Consider the following 16,265-nt stretch of genomic DNA (forward strand, 5'->3'; position numbering starts at 1 on the left):
ACACACACCACACCAAACACACACACACCCACACCCACACACACACCACACACACCACACACATCATACACCCACACCCACACACACACAATACCGACGCACGTTTTTTGGTTCCTCAGAAGCTCTCTGTGCACTGCTTCTCTCTCCTTGGATATGGCGCCAGGGGGCAGCACTCTCCAGGGGTGAATTCTCTCCCCTGCCTCTCCCCGCCCCTCCCTGCTGCCCGGAAGGTGACAGTGCGGGGTGTGGAGGGGTGGGTGGAGGGTGGCCCTGTTGTTGTTGTTGTTGGCGTCAGTGGTGTGCCAGTCTGGCATTGACGGCAGGGGGAGGGGGGAGGGGGGTGGGGGGAAGTCATCGTCATAGTCATCCAAGTTGTCTGCTTCTGGCAGTGGTTCGTGGTGTTGAGTGTGCCCACCACCTGTAATCATCATCATCATTGTCAGCATCGTTATCATTGTCACGTCAGCATCATCATCATTGTCATCATCGTTATCATCATCACCATCATCGTAGTCATCATCATCACCATCATCATAGTCATCATCATCACCATATCATTGTCATCATCATCACCATCATCATCCTACAGGTATGACACAGTGCCCATCACCAGTAACCATCATCATCATCACCATCATCATCATCATCACCACCACCATCATCATCACCACCATCATCATTCAACAGGTGTGACAGTGCCCATCACCAGTAACCATCATCATCATCATCATCATCATCATAATTACCATCATCATCATTATCCCATAGGTGTAACACAGTACCCACCACCTGTAACTGTTATCATCACCATCATCATCATCATCATCATCATTATCCCACAGGTGTAACACAGTACCCACCACCTGTAACTGTTATCATCATCATCATCATCATTATCCCACAGGTGTGACACAGTACCCACCACCTGTAACTGTTATCATCATCATCACCATCATCATTAGACTAGACTAGACAAGACTAGACTAGACTTTATTACCAAGTGTACTGGGGTCACAAGGAATATTGGAGAGGATAGTACATAACAAGATGCGAACATAAATCGGAAATCATACACAAACACAGATACAGTAGAAATTAGGAATATACAAGTGCATATCAATATAAAAACGTGCACACACACACACACACACACACACACACACACACACACACACACACACAAACTCTCTCTCTCTCTCTCTCTCTCTCTCTCACACACACACACACGCACATGCGCGTTTGAACAGAAGCCGCATATTACATGTGGATGGGGCTGATGACTAGATCTTCAGGTAGATGGTTGTTGGTTGCACAATTCTATTTATCATACTGGAATTGTTCGAGAGACAAGGCATTGACTGCTTTGGGGGAAAAGCTATTGGCGAAGCAATTGGTTTTTGTCCTTATACTTCTGTACCGTCGACCAGAGGGGAGCATCTCGAAAATCCCAAAAGCTGAATGTGATTCGTCCTAGCTGATTGATTTTGCTTTTTTGAGTAGCCGCTTATAATATATGTCTTCTAGAGAAGGTAGATCAGCCCCGGTAATCTTGGTGGCAGTTTTTACGATTCTGTTCAGGGCAGCAACTTCTGCCTTGTAAATGTTTCCGTACCAAACAGTAATAGTGAAGGTTAGCACACTTTCAAAGACTGCTTGGTAGAAATCAACCATGAATTCTTTTTTCATTCCGAACTTTTTGAGGCGCTGAAGAGAGTACAGGCGCTGTTGTGCTTTCTTAACAATTTTTTCCATATTTTTCTCCCATTTCAAATCGTTGGAAATGATCAGTCCGAGAAATTTAAAGTCGCTGATGATCTCTACTTGCTTGTCTTTAATGACAAGTGGTAAGGGGCCAGATCTGATCTTCTGAAATCTAGAATTAATTCTTTGGTTTTTGATACATTGAGTTCTAAGATGTTTTGATCACACCAGCTGACAAGTTCCAGTACTTCTTCCCTATATTTTGACTCATCACTGTTCGTAATCAGCCCTTCTAAAGTAGTATCGTCGGCAAACTTGACCATGGTGTCACATTCAATTTGAGTTGCACAGTCATGTGTGAATAGTGAGTACAACAGTGGGGATAGAACACATCCCTGTGGGGTGCCTATGTTGAGAATGCATGTGGAGGAGGTGAGGTCACCAACTTTAACAACTTGCGGTCTGCATCTTAGAAAATTTAGGATCCATGCACAAATTGATTCAGGCAGCAAGAGGTCTTTCAGTTTAAAATATAGTTTGATGGTATTATTGTGCTGAATGCAGAGCTGTAGTCAATGAAAAGGATCCTGGCATGGCTGTTAGGATTTCTGAGATGTCTGAGGACGTGGTTGAGACCAATGCTAATGGCATCTTCAACTGATCTGTTAGCTTTATAGGCGAACTGAAAGGGATCAAAAGATGGAGGAATGCAGGTTTTTAGGAACTGCACAATCAAGCGTTCAAATGTTTTCATTATGACTGATGTTAAGGATACGGGCTGATAATCATTAAGACAACTAGGCTGTGCTTTCTTTGGAACAGGAATGATTGTAGATTTCTTAAAGCAGTGTGGCACCACACAAGACTGAAGGGACATGTTAAATATGTCAGTGAAGACACTAGATAGTTGGACTGCACACTTCCTCAAAAGGCCAGGTGAGATGTTGTCAGGGCCAGCGGCTTTTCTCATTTTCAGACGACTGAAGTGGCGTCTACTTCGTTCTCTTGGACAATGAAAGGGGGAGTGGGGGTGATTTTGGGTGCAGCCATGTCAGAAGTAGACAATGGTTTGTTGAATCTGGAGTAGAATGTGTTGGGTTTGTCTGGAAGAGTTCTGTCAGTGCTGTCGACTGTCTGGTGGGTCATTTTATAATCAGTGATGTTCTGCAGTCCGGTCCATACATTCCTAGAGTTGTTTTCTGACAGGTTTTCTTCTATTTTTTTCTGCTGTAAAAACTTTACCTTTTGAATGCATCTTTCAACACTTCTTTTTGCCTTATTGTGGACTATTCTATCATCAGTTTCGCGAAAAGCTCTCTCTTTTTCCTTTAGTTTTTGCCTAACAGCCCCGTTACACCATATTTTGTCATTTGAAAATATTTTGATATTTTTTGATGGAATGCACACACTTCCACAGAATGAAATATAATCACACACTGTGTCGGTATATTCATTTAAGTCCCCGGTAGTCTTTAAAAACATTCCAGTCTGTACGTTTGAAACAGTCCTGCAAGATCTCTAAGGCAGGGGCCGACCATTGTTTCACAGTTTTCACGACTGGTTTTTTAGCTTTCAGTTTTTGTTTGTTATGCTGTGGTCGGACTGTCCCAAAGGCGCACGGCGGATCGAGTGGCACACCTTCTTAATGGAGGTGTAGCAGTGGTCGAGGGTCTTGTCACCACTTGTTGGACAGTCCACTTGCTGGTACAGCTTCGGCATTTCTTTCTTGAGGCTGGCTTTGTTGAAATCACCAGCAACGATGACGGTGGAGTCGGGCCAACTGTTCTCGCACTTGCTAATTTTGTCTGCTAGCAGACCAAGTGCAGCGGAGAGGTTCGCTGTGGGATGGGTGTACACAGCAATCAGCGTGCGTGGGAAGTAGAAGGGTTGGCACTGGGTGGTTAGGAACTCCACGTCAGGGAAGCAGGCACGTGATAGCACTTTGACATCGGAGCATCAGCGTGTGTTGACGAAGAAACACACACCGCCACCCCTTTGTTTGCCTGAGTCAGCAGTGCGGTCAGCTCTGTGTACAGTGAAGCCTGGTGGTTGAACGGCGCTGTCAGGGATGTCCGGGTTAAGCCATGTTTCAGTGAATCAAAACACAGAGCACTCTTTGTAGTCTCTCCTCGTCTGTATATTACATGTGAGTTCGTCAATTTCATTGGGTTGAGATCTAACGTTGGACAGGAACACACTGGGTAGAGGTGGGCGAAAACTTCGTTGCCGTAACCTTGAAAGGGCCCCACCTCGCTTTCCGCGTTTCCTCCCAGACTGAGCCTTGCGTGCTGACTTATTGGTGTTCATTGTTGACGGTTGTAAATCATGATGGAGTGAGTTGAAGTGAGATCTCAAAACACTGGACTCACCTACCTGTTCCCTAACCCGCAGCAGCGTGTCACCATCATATTGTAAGGTCACAGCTGTTTCCCTCACACATAAATAGAATTAGACACAAAATAAACAAGACAGCTATCCCTGTGTCACCATCGGTCGGCGCCATCTTGGCATTATCCAACAGGTGTGACACAGTACCTACCACCTGTAACTATCATCATCATCATCATCATTATCCCACAGGTGTGACACAGTACCCACCACCTGTCACCATTATCATCATCATCATCATTATCCCACAGGTGTGACACAATACCCACCACCTGTAACTGTTATCATCATCATCATCATTATCCAACAGGTGTGACACAGTACCCACCACCTGTAACTGTTATCATCATCATCATCATCATCATCATCATCATTATCCCACAGGTGTGACACAGTAACCACCACCTATAACTGTTATCATCATCATCATCATCATCATTATCATCATCATTGTCCTACAGGTGTGACACAGTACCCACCACCTGTCACCATTATCATCATCATCATCATCATTATCCTACAGGTGTGACACAATGCCCACCACCTGTAACTGTTATCATCATCATCATCATCATTATCCTACAGGTGTGACACAGTACCCACCACCTGTAACTGTTATCATCATCATCATCATCATTATCCTACAGGTGTGACACAGTACCCACCACCTGTAACTGTTATCATCATCATCATCATCATCATCATCATCATTATCCTACAGGTGTGACACAATGCCCACCACCTGTAACTGTTATCATCATCATCATCATCATCATTATCCTACAGGTGTGACACAATGCCCACACCTGTAACTGTTATCATCATCATCATCATCATCATCATTATCCTACAGGTGTGACACAATGCCCACCACCTGTAACTGTTATCATCATCATCATCATTATCCTACAGGTGTGACACAGTACCCACCACCTGTAACTGTTATCATCATCATCATCATCATCATTATCCTACAGGTGTGACACAGTACCCACCACCTGTAACTGTTATCATCATCATCATCATCATTATCCTACAGGTGTGACACAATGCCCACCACCTGTAACTGTTATCATCATCATCATCATCATCATTCTACAGGTGTGACACAATACCCACCACCTGTAACCATCATCATCATCATCAACATCATCATCATCATTATCCCACAGGTGTGACACAGTACCCACCACCTGTAACTGTTATCATCATCATCTTCATCATCATTATCCTACAGGTGTGACACAATACCCACCACCTGTAACTGTTATCATCATCATCATCATCATCATCATTATCCTACAGGTGTGACACAATGCCCACCACCTGTAACTGTTATCATCATCATCATCATCATCATCATTATCCTACAGGTGTGACACAATGCCCACCACCTGTAACTGTTATCATCATCATCATCATCATCATTATCCTACAGGTGTGACACAATACCCACCACCTGTAACTGTTATCATCATCATCATCATCATCATCATTATCCTACAGGTGTGACACAATACCCACCACCTGTAACTGTTATCATCATCATCATCATCATCATCATCATTATCCTACAGGTGTGACACAGTACCCACCACCTGTAACTGTTATCATCATCATCATCATCCTCATCATCATTATCCCACAGGTGGGACACAGTACCCACCACCTGTAACTGTTATCATCATCATCATCATCATCATTCTACAGGTGTGACACAATACCCACCACCTGTAACCATCATCATCATCATCATCATCATTATCCCACAGGTGTGACACAGTACCCACCACCTGTAACCATCATCATCATCCTCATCATCATTATCCCACAGGTGTGACACAATACCCACCACCTGTAACCATCATCATCATCCTCATCATCATTATCCCACAGGTGTGACACAGTACCCACCACCTGTAACCATCATCATCATCATCACAATCCTCTTCCCCCTCCTACTCCTACAGGTGTGAGACAATGCCAACCACCTGTAACCACCACCACCACCATCATCAGACATATATAGGTACAGATGTGATAGTACAGATATCGATGTTTCAAGTACAAAAGTACAGATGTGATAGTACAGATATCGATGTTTCAAGTACAAAAGTACAGATGTGATAGTACAGGTATCGATGTTTCAAGTACAAATGTGACATGTATATAAGACAGTAGACATAAAAAGAAATGTGATAGAAATGTCACAGTACAGATGCAACAGTACATATGTCACAGAGCAGATGTGACAGTACCCTGATAACACAGATAACACAGACCAGATGTAACAGACATGTAACGGTACAGATGTCAGTACAAATGTGACATATAAGACAGTGGAGGTAAACAGAAATGTGACAGAAATGTGACAGTACAGATGTGACAGTACTAATGTGACAGTACTGATGTAACAGTACAGATGTGACAGTACAGATGTGACAGTACTGATGTAACAGTACAGATGTGACAGTACAGATGTAACAGTACAAATGTAACTACATATGTGACAGTACAGATGTGACAGTACTAATGTGACAGTACTAATGTGACAGTACTGATGTAACAGTACAAATGTAACTACATATGTGACAGTACAGATGTGACAGTACTAATGTGACAGTACAGATGTAACAGTACAAATGTAACTACATATGTGACAGTACAGATGTGAAAGTACTGATGTGACAGTACTAATGTGACAGTACTGATGTAACAGTACAAATGTGACAGAAAAGATGTAACAGTACAAATGTAACTACATATGTGACAGTACAGATGTGACAGTACTGATGTGACAAATGTAACAGTACAAATGTGGGAGAAATGTGACAATACAGATGTAACAGTACAGATGTGACAGTACAGATGTGACAGTACAGATGTAACAGCACAAATGTGACAAATGTAACAGTACAAATGTGGCAGAAATGTGACAATACAGATGTAACGGTACAAATGTGACAGAAATGTGACAGTGCAGATGTAACAGTACAAATGTGGCAGAAATGTGACAATACAGATGTAACAGTACAAATGTGACAGAAATGTGACAGTGCAGATGTAACAGTACAAATGTGACAGAAATGTGACAGTGCAGATGTAACAGTACAAATGTGACAGAAATGTGACAGTGCAGATGTAACAGTACAAATGTAACAGAAATGTGACAGTACAAATGTGACAGAAATGTGACAGTACAGATTTAACAGTACAAATGTGACAGAAATGTGACAGTGCAGATGTAACAGTACAAATGTGACAGAAGAGATGTGACAGAAATGTGACAGTACAAATGTGACAGAAATGTGACAGTACAGATGTAACAGTACAAATGTGACAGAAATGTGACAGTACAGATGTAACAGTACAAATGTGACAGAAGAGATGTGACAGAAATGTGACAGTACAAATGTGACAGAAATGTGACAGTATAAATGTGACAGTACAAATGTGACAGAACAGATGTGACAGAAATGTGACAGTATAAATGTGACAGAACAGATGTGACAGAAATGTGACAGAACAGATGTGACAGAAGAGATGTGACAGAAATGTGACAGTACAAATGTGACAGAACAGATGTGACAGAAATGTGACAGTACAAATGTGACAGAAATGTGACAGAACAGATGTGACAGAAATGTGACAGAAATGTGACAGAAGAGATGTGACAGAAATGTGACAGTACAAATGTGACAGTACAAATGTGACAGAAATGTGACAGTATAAATGTGACAGTACAAATGTGACAGAACAGATGTGACAGAAATGTGACAGTACAAATGTGACAGTACAAATGTGACAGTACAAATGTGACAGAAATGTGACAGTATAAATGTGACAGTACAAATGTGACAGAACAGATGTGACAGAAATGTGACAGTACAAATGTGACAGAACAGATGTGACAGAAATGTGACAGTACAAATGTGACAGAACAGATGTGACAGAAATGTGACAGAAGAGATGTGACAGAAATGTGACAGTACAAATGTGACAGAACAGATGTGACAGAAATGTGACAGAAGAGATGTGACAGAAATGAGACAGTATAAATGTGACAGTATAAATGTGACAGTACAAATGTGACAGAAATGTGACAGAAGAGATGTGACAGAAATGAGACAGTATAAATGTGACAGTATAAATGTGACAGAACAGATATGACAGAAATGTGACAGAACAGATGTGACAGAAATGTGACAGAAGAGATGTGACAGAAATGTGACAGAACAGATGTGACAGAAATGTGACAGAACAGATGTGACAGAAATGTGACAGAAGAGATGTGACAGAAATGTGACAGTATAAATGTGACAGAACAGATGTGACAGAAATGTGACAGAACAGATGTGACAGAAATGTGACAGTATAAATGTGACAGAACAGATGTGACAGAAATGTGACAGAACAGATGTGACAGAAATGTGACAGTATAAATGTGACAGAACAGATGTGACAGAAATGTGACAGAACAGATGTGACAGAAATGTGACAGTATAAATGTGACAGAACAGATGTGACAGAAATGTGACAGAAGAGATGTGACAGAAATGTGACAGTACAAATGTGACAGAACAGATGTGACAGAAATGTGACAGAACAGATGTGACAGAAATGTGACAGTACAAATGTGACAGAACAGATGTGACAGAAATGTGACAGAACAGATGTGACAGAAATGTGACAGTACAAATGTGACAGAAATGTGACAGAACAGATGTGACAGAAATGTGACAGTACAAATGTGACAGAAATGTGACAGAAGAGATGTGACAGAAATGTGACAGTACAAATGTGACAGAAATGTGACAGAACAGATGTGACAGAAATGTGACAGTACAAATGTGACAGAAATGTGACAGAAGAGATGTGACAGAAATGAGACAGTATAAATGTGACAGTACAAATGTGACAGAACAGATGTGACAGAAATGTGACAGTACAAATGTGACAGAAATGTGACAGTACAAATGTGACAGAACAGATGTGACAGAAATGTGACAGTACAAATGTGACAGAAATGTGATAGAACAGATGTGACAGAAATGTGACAGAACAGATGTGACAGAAATGTGACAGTACAAATGTGACAGAAATGTGACAGAAGAGATGTGACAGAAATGTGACAGAACAGATGTGACAGAAGAGATTAACAGAAAGATGTGACAGTACAGATGTAGCAGTACAAATGTGACAGTGCAGATATAAAAGTACAAATGTGACAGAACAGATGTGACAAAAATGTAACAGTACAAATATGACAGTACAGATGTAACAGTAAAAATGTGAAATATGACAGTACAGATATAAAGTACAATTGTAATAATGTGACAGTTCAAATGTGACAGAACAAATGAGAGACAGAACAGATGCGACAGAAATGTGACAGTATAAATGTGACAGAACAGATTAACAAATGTGACAGTTCAAATGTGACAGAACAGATGCGACAGAAATGTGACAGTATAAATGTGACAGTATAAATGTGACAGAACAGATTAACAAATGTGACAGTTCAAATGTGACAGAACAGATGTGACAAATGTGACAGTTCAAGTGTGGCAGAACAGATGTGACAGTACTAATGTCACAGAACAGATGTGACATACATGTGACAGAACAGATGTGACAGGAATGTGACAGTACAAATGTGAGAGAACAGATGTGACAGAAATATGACAGATCAAATTTGAAAGAACAGATGTGACAGTTCAAATGTGACAGAACAGTTGTGACAGCAATGTGACCGAAATGTGACAGTGTAAATGACCGAAATGTGACAGTGCAAATGTGACAGAACAGACATGATAGAATGTGACAGAAATGTGACAGTGCAAATGTGACAGAACAGACATGATAGAATGTGACAGAAATGTGACAGTGCAAATGTGACAGAACAGACATGATAGAATGTGACAGAAATGTGACAGTGCAAATGTGACAGAACAGACATGATAGAATGTGACAGAAATGTGACAGTGCAAATGTGACAGAACAGACATGATAGAATGTGACAGAAATGTGACAGTGAAAATGTGACAGAACAGACATGACAGAATGTGACAGAAATGTGACAGCAGAAATGCTTCAGAACAGACGTGACAGAACAGATGTGACAGTACAGACGTGACAGAACAGATGTGACAGTACAGACGTGACAGAACAGACATGACAGAATGTGACAGAAATGTGACAGCAGAAATGCTTCAGAACAGACGTGACAGAACAGATGTGACAGTACAGACGTGACAGAACAGACGTGACAGAACAGATGTGACAGAATAGACATGACAGAACAGATGTGACAGTACAGACGTGACAGAACAGGCCAGATGTGACAGTACAGACGTGACAGAACAGACGTGACAGAATGTGACAGAAATGTGACAGTAGAAATGCGACAGAACAGACGTGACAGAACAGACGTGACAGTACAGACGTGACAGAACAGACGTGACATACCCCGCAGCCTGGCCTGTAGTGTGTAGTTCTGCATGTCGCTCAGTGTTCTCTCCTGATCAATGTCTGTTTCCGTCTGTCCCTCTGTCTTCTCCTTGGACGGGTTAGATGGACAGATATTAAAGCTTTCTTCCCCTGTTATTGTAGATACTCTGACATATCTTTATAATTTGTGTATCGATAAGAAATGTTTTCCTTCTAAATTCAAGCAGGCTAGAGTCATTCCACTGTACAAATCAGGTGATTCTTCTGATCCATCTAACTATAGGCCAATTCCTGTCTTGTCTGCTCTGTCTAAACCCATTGAAAAACATTTGCAAAAATGTTTATATTCTCTTTGACAACGACTTAATCCATGAAGACCAGTCTGGTTTCCGTAAAAATCATTCTTGTCATACAGCCCTCATACAACTCACTGACAGTCTTCTACATAACATAAATGAAAATAAATTCACAGGTCTCCTTTTCATAGATTTTGAAAAAGCTTTTGATGTAATCAATCACTCCTTGTTACTACGTAAATTAGAAGCTTATAAATTACCACCAGAGTATATTCACCTTATACAATCTTTTCTTTCTGATAGGAAGCAGTTAATAGCAATAAATAATCAAACCTCAAATTTTACATCTATTAATCATGGAGTACCACAGGGACCCATCTTAGGACCAATTTATTCTCCACTTACGTTAATGACTTACCTTGTTATATGAAATCTAAATGTGAAATGTTTGCAGATGACACATCCTTACATTCAAGCAATTCAGACGCCAGTAAACTAACTAATGAACTCCAAGATGATATTCAGAAACTTAATGACTGGACACACTTGAATCACATGTCCTTGAATGCTCAGAAAACGAAGTGCATGTATGTATGTGCACGACAAAAAAGACAAAAAATGAAACATAACTTCAAACCACTATTCCTAGGCGTCAATAAAATTGAAGAGGTAGATTCACATAAAATTCTGGGTGTCATTATTGATAAAGATCTATCTTGGACTGATCATACGAAGTGCTTAAGTAAACGTCTCTCAAATAGAATACTTCAACTAACAAAAATAAAAAAGATCCTTAATGTTCATTCACGAAAGCTCTTTTTCTGTGCACATATTCTGCCAGTAATCAATTATGCATCAACTTTATCGGACAGCTGTAGCCTCACAAACTTGAAGTTTATTCACCGTATGTATAAAAGAGCACTGAAAATAGTATTGTTGAAACCGAACTCTCTGACCCCAATGGACTATAAACAACTTAATATATTATCCTTTCACAACAGGCTGTACTTCAACAAAGCTGTTTGCATGCATAATGTTATGTATGGAAATGCTCCAAAAAAGATTGCAGACACATTTAAAACTAATGAACACAGACACAACCACATGCTCTGCATACCCAGACCAAGAAACAACCTTTACAAATCCAGCTTTCTGTATTCTGGTGGAAAATTATGGAATGATCTCCCACTCACTCTGAAAAGTATCGTAAATAAAAACGTGTTTAATAAAAATCTGAAGAATCACCTCATTGAAAATAATTAACAGTAATACAAATTTTGACCTGTTAGTCTAATATTCCTATTAATTGTGAAATGTTTTGTATATGCTTGTGTTGGCAAGGATTTTGCACTAAATGGGGGAACATGTGCATGTGGGTGGGATGGGCATGGTGTAATTGTGTCCGAGAATTTGTATTCAGTGGTGTGTGTGTGTGTGTGTGTGTGTGCGAAATGGAAATGCAATTTTGTATTTCTTTATCACAGTATTCTTGTATATATATATATATATATATATATGCATTTTGTTGTTGTTGTTGCTCTTCTTCTGCTTGTCTCTCTCTCTCTCCTAAATTTTTTCTTCAATTTTTTTTTCTCTTTTTCCCCCTTCTCTTTAATTATTATTATTATTATTATTATTATTATTATTATTTTCATTAATGGCTTGATGTAAAAAAGCAATTGTTGCTTATTCAATTTACCATCATGAAATAAAATCTTGACTTGACTTGACTTGACTTGCTGTCACACACACACACACACACACACACACACAGAAGCTGTGGGTCTGTGTTGAGAGTGCAGAGATAGCAGACAGCTGACAGACACAACAAACAGCACAGACAGCTGACAGACACAACAAACAGGACAGACAGCACAGACAGCTGACAGACACAACAAACAGAACAGACAGCACAGACAGCTGACAGACACAACAAACAGAACAGACAGCACAGACAGCTGACAGACACAACAAACAGAACAGACAGCACAGACAGCTGACAGACACAACAGAACAGAACAGACAGCACAGACAGCTGACAGACACAACAGAACAGACAGCACAGACAGCTGACAGACACAACAAACAGAACAGACAGCACAGACAGCTGACAGACACAACAAACAGAACAGACAGCACAGACAGCTGACAGACACAACAGAACAGACAGCACAGACAGCTGACAGACACAACAAACAGAACAGACAGCACAGACAGCTGACAGACACAACAAACAGAACAGACAGCACAGACAGCTGACAGACACAACAGAACAGACAGCACAGACAGCTGACAGACACAACAAACAGAACAGACAGCACAGACACAACAGAACAGACAGCACAGACACAACAGGACAGCACAGACAGCTGACAGACACAACAGAACAGACAGCACAGACAGCTGACAGACACAACAGAACAGACAGCACAGACAGCTGACAGACACAACAAACAGAACAGACAGCACAGACAGCTGACAGACACAACAGAACAGACAGCACAGACAGCTGACAGACACAACAGAACAGACAGCACAGACAGCTCAGACACAACAGAACAGACAGCACAGACAGCTGACAGACACAACAGAACAGACAGCACAGACATCTGACAGACACAACAGAACAGACAGCACAGACAGCTGACAGACACAACAGAACAGACAGCACAGACAGCACAGACACAACAGAACAGCAGACAACTGACAGACACAACAAACAGCACAGACAGCACAGACACGTCACAAAACAGACAGCTGACAGACACGTCACAAAACAGACAGCTGACCATGCTCAGAAATGGGAGACAGTCCAGAGGACCAACAGACACACTGTCCTACCTGCACTCATACCTACCCACACTCACACTCATACCTACCCACACCCAAACCTACCCACACCCACACTCATACCTACCCACACCCATACCTACCCACACACAAACCTACCCACACCCACACTCATACCTACCCACACCCATACCTACCCACACCCAAACCTACCCACACCCACACTCATACCTACCCACACCCAAACCTACCCACACCCACACTCATACCTACCCACACCCACACTCATACCTACCCACACTCACACTCATACCTACCCACACCCACACTCATACCTACCCACACCCACACTCATACCTACCCACACTCACACTCATACCTACCCACACTCACACCCATACCTACCCACACTCACACTCATACCTACCCACACCCACACTCATACCTACCCACACCTACCCACACCCACACATGCTGACTTAGACCTGACACAACAGACAGTCGAGGATCAACACACACACACACACACACACACACACAGAGGCTGACCTAGCACTGACACGGAACAGTGACGTTCTTCACGTATACCAGGGCGGCAGAAGCTCAGTTCGTGGCAGTGTCAGCAGTGCAGTGGGCGTCAACCGAGCAGCGCTGTCAGTGCCCATGGAAAGATGCCGGGAACTTCTGGCACAAGTTCAACACGTCCTGTCTGCTGCAACCACTACCCTCCCCAATCCCCCTCCCCCTGCCCCCCCTCCCACACACAAACCTAACTCCCCCCCCCAGGCCCCTCCCCCCCACTGACAGCAGTGATGTGTGTGGTCAACAGGATGGCTCTGGCTCTTCACGCACACCGTCACCCCCTCTTCCATTTCCGCGCTGACACAGCGCTGTGGGCAGTTGTCATTGAAATCTGTACTGCACTGTCCGCTCCTGACGTCACACACACACACACACACACACACACACACACACACACACACACCACACACACACACACAGATCTTTACACCTTCACCAACATCGCTTCTTGCCCATCACTTACACATCGTTCTAACCCCCCCCCCCCCTCACCCCCGTCACCCCGCCGCCTCCAGCTCCACCCCGTTTCCTCAGAAAAAAAAAATCCTTCACCCCCCCCCCCCTTCTCACTGAAGCTTTTCCCTTTCTTTCAAGGTTTAGCATCACTCCTTCCTCCTCCCCACCTTCCCCAGCCCCTCCTACACATTTTCTTCACAGCCGACGTGGAGAAGGGGACGGGAGTGACGTCACGCTGTCTGCTGGCCCTTCATCGATCGTCTCCCGCACAGGAAGGGGTGGGGAGTGGGGGTTGGGGGCTTTCAGAGCATGGGCTCTGGGCTGTGTTATCCACATCTCACCCCCGCCCCTTTCCCCAACATCCCCCTTCCTTCCCTTTATCCTGTCAGTCTGGCAGTCCTGTCCTGGCCTGTCTGTTACCCGCCACACCTCGGGGATATGTCATGTTTCCGCCACACTTCAGGGATATGTCATTTTCCCTGCCACGCTTCAGGGATATGTCACGCTCCCCGCCACACTTCAGGGAAATGTCATGCTCCCCGCCACACTTCAGGGAAATGTCATGCTCCCCCGCCGCACTTCAGGGATATGTCATGTTCCCCGCCACGCTTCAGGGATATGTCACGCTCCCCGCCACACTTCAGGGATATGTCACGCTCCCCGCCACACTTCAGGGAAATGTCATGCTCCCCCGCCGCACTTCAGGGATATGTCATGTTCCTCGCCACACTTCATGGATATGTCATGTTCCCTGCCACACTTCAGGGATATCCCCGCTCCCCGCCGCACTTCAGGGATATGTCATGCTCTCTGCCACACTTCAGGGATATGTCATGTTCCCCGCCACACGCAGAGATACGTCGTGTTCCCTGCCACACTTCAGGGATATGTCACGCTCCCCGCCACACTTCAGGGATATGTCATGTTCCCCGCCACACTTCAGGGATATGTCAGGCTCCCCCGCCACACTTCAGGGATATGTTACGTCCCCCCCGCCACACAACAGGGACATGTTATGTTCCCTGCCTCACTTCGGGGATATGTCATGCTCCCCGCCACACTTCAGGGATATGTCATGTTCCCCGCTACACCGCAGGGACGTGTCAAGTTCCCTTCTGCACCGCAGGAATATGTCATGCTCCCTGCCACACTTCCGGGATATGCCATGCTCTCTGCCACACTTCGGGGGATATGTCATGCTCCCTGCCACACTTCAGGGATATGTCATGCTCCCTGCCACACTTCGGGGGATATGTCATGCTCCCTGCCACACTTCGGGGGATATGTCACGCTCCCTGTCACACTTCGGGGGATATGTCATGCTCCCTGCCACACCTCGTGAACCTCAGTCCCCTCCTTATGTGAGTCATAGACACTAGTGTCTATGTGTGAGCCTAACAGTGGGAGGAGTGTATGTGGACATAAGGACAGAATTGCTTCCCTCCCCTTCTATGAATTTTGTACCAAACGAACCTTAGGGGGGGCGAGGTGGGGGGGTGTGAGGGGGGGGAGGTAATCGGACATAGGGCCAGAATCACTCCCCCTCCCTTTATTTGAGCTTGATTTAGGGAGGGTGGTGTATAATATAGGCATAAGGCCAGA

General features: G+C 43.4%; 1 long non-coding RNA gene across 1 annotated transcript; it reads right to left on the minus strand.

Moving 5' to 3' along the window:
* Positions 1-281: 281 nt before the first annotated feature.
* LOC143299787 (uncharacterized) lies at positions 282-14,312 on the minus strand. Its single transcript, XR_013057566.1, has 3 exons — positions 14,175-14,312; positions 10,558-10,648; positions 282-418 (listed from the first exon to the last, which is right to left on the minus strand). It is a non-coding gene; the product is annotated as an uncharacterized LOC143299787 (long non-coding RNA).
* Between the last annotated feature and the right edge of the window lie 1,953 nt (positions 14,313-16,265).

This window comes from Babylonia areolata, chromosome 25, assembly GCF_041734735.1.
Source record: "Babylonia areolata isolate BAREFJ2019XMU chromosome 25, ASM4173473v1, whole genome shotgun sequence".
Taxonomy (NCBI): domain Eukaryota; kingdom Metazoa; phylum Mollusca; class Gastropoda; order Neogastropoda; family Buccinidae; genus Babylonia; species Babylonia areolata.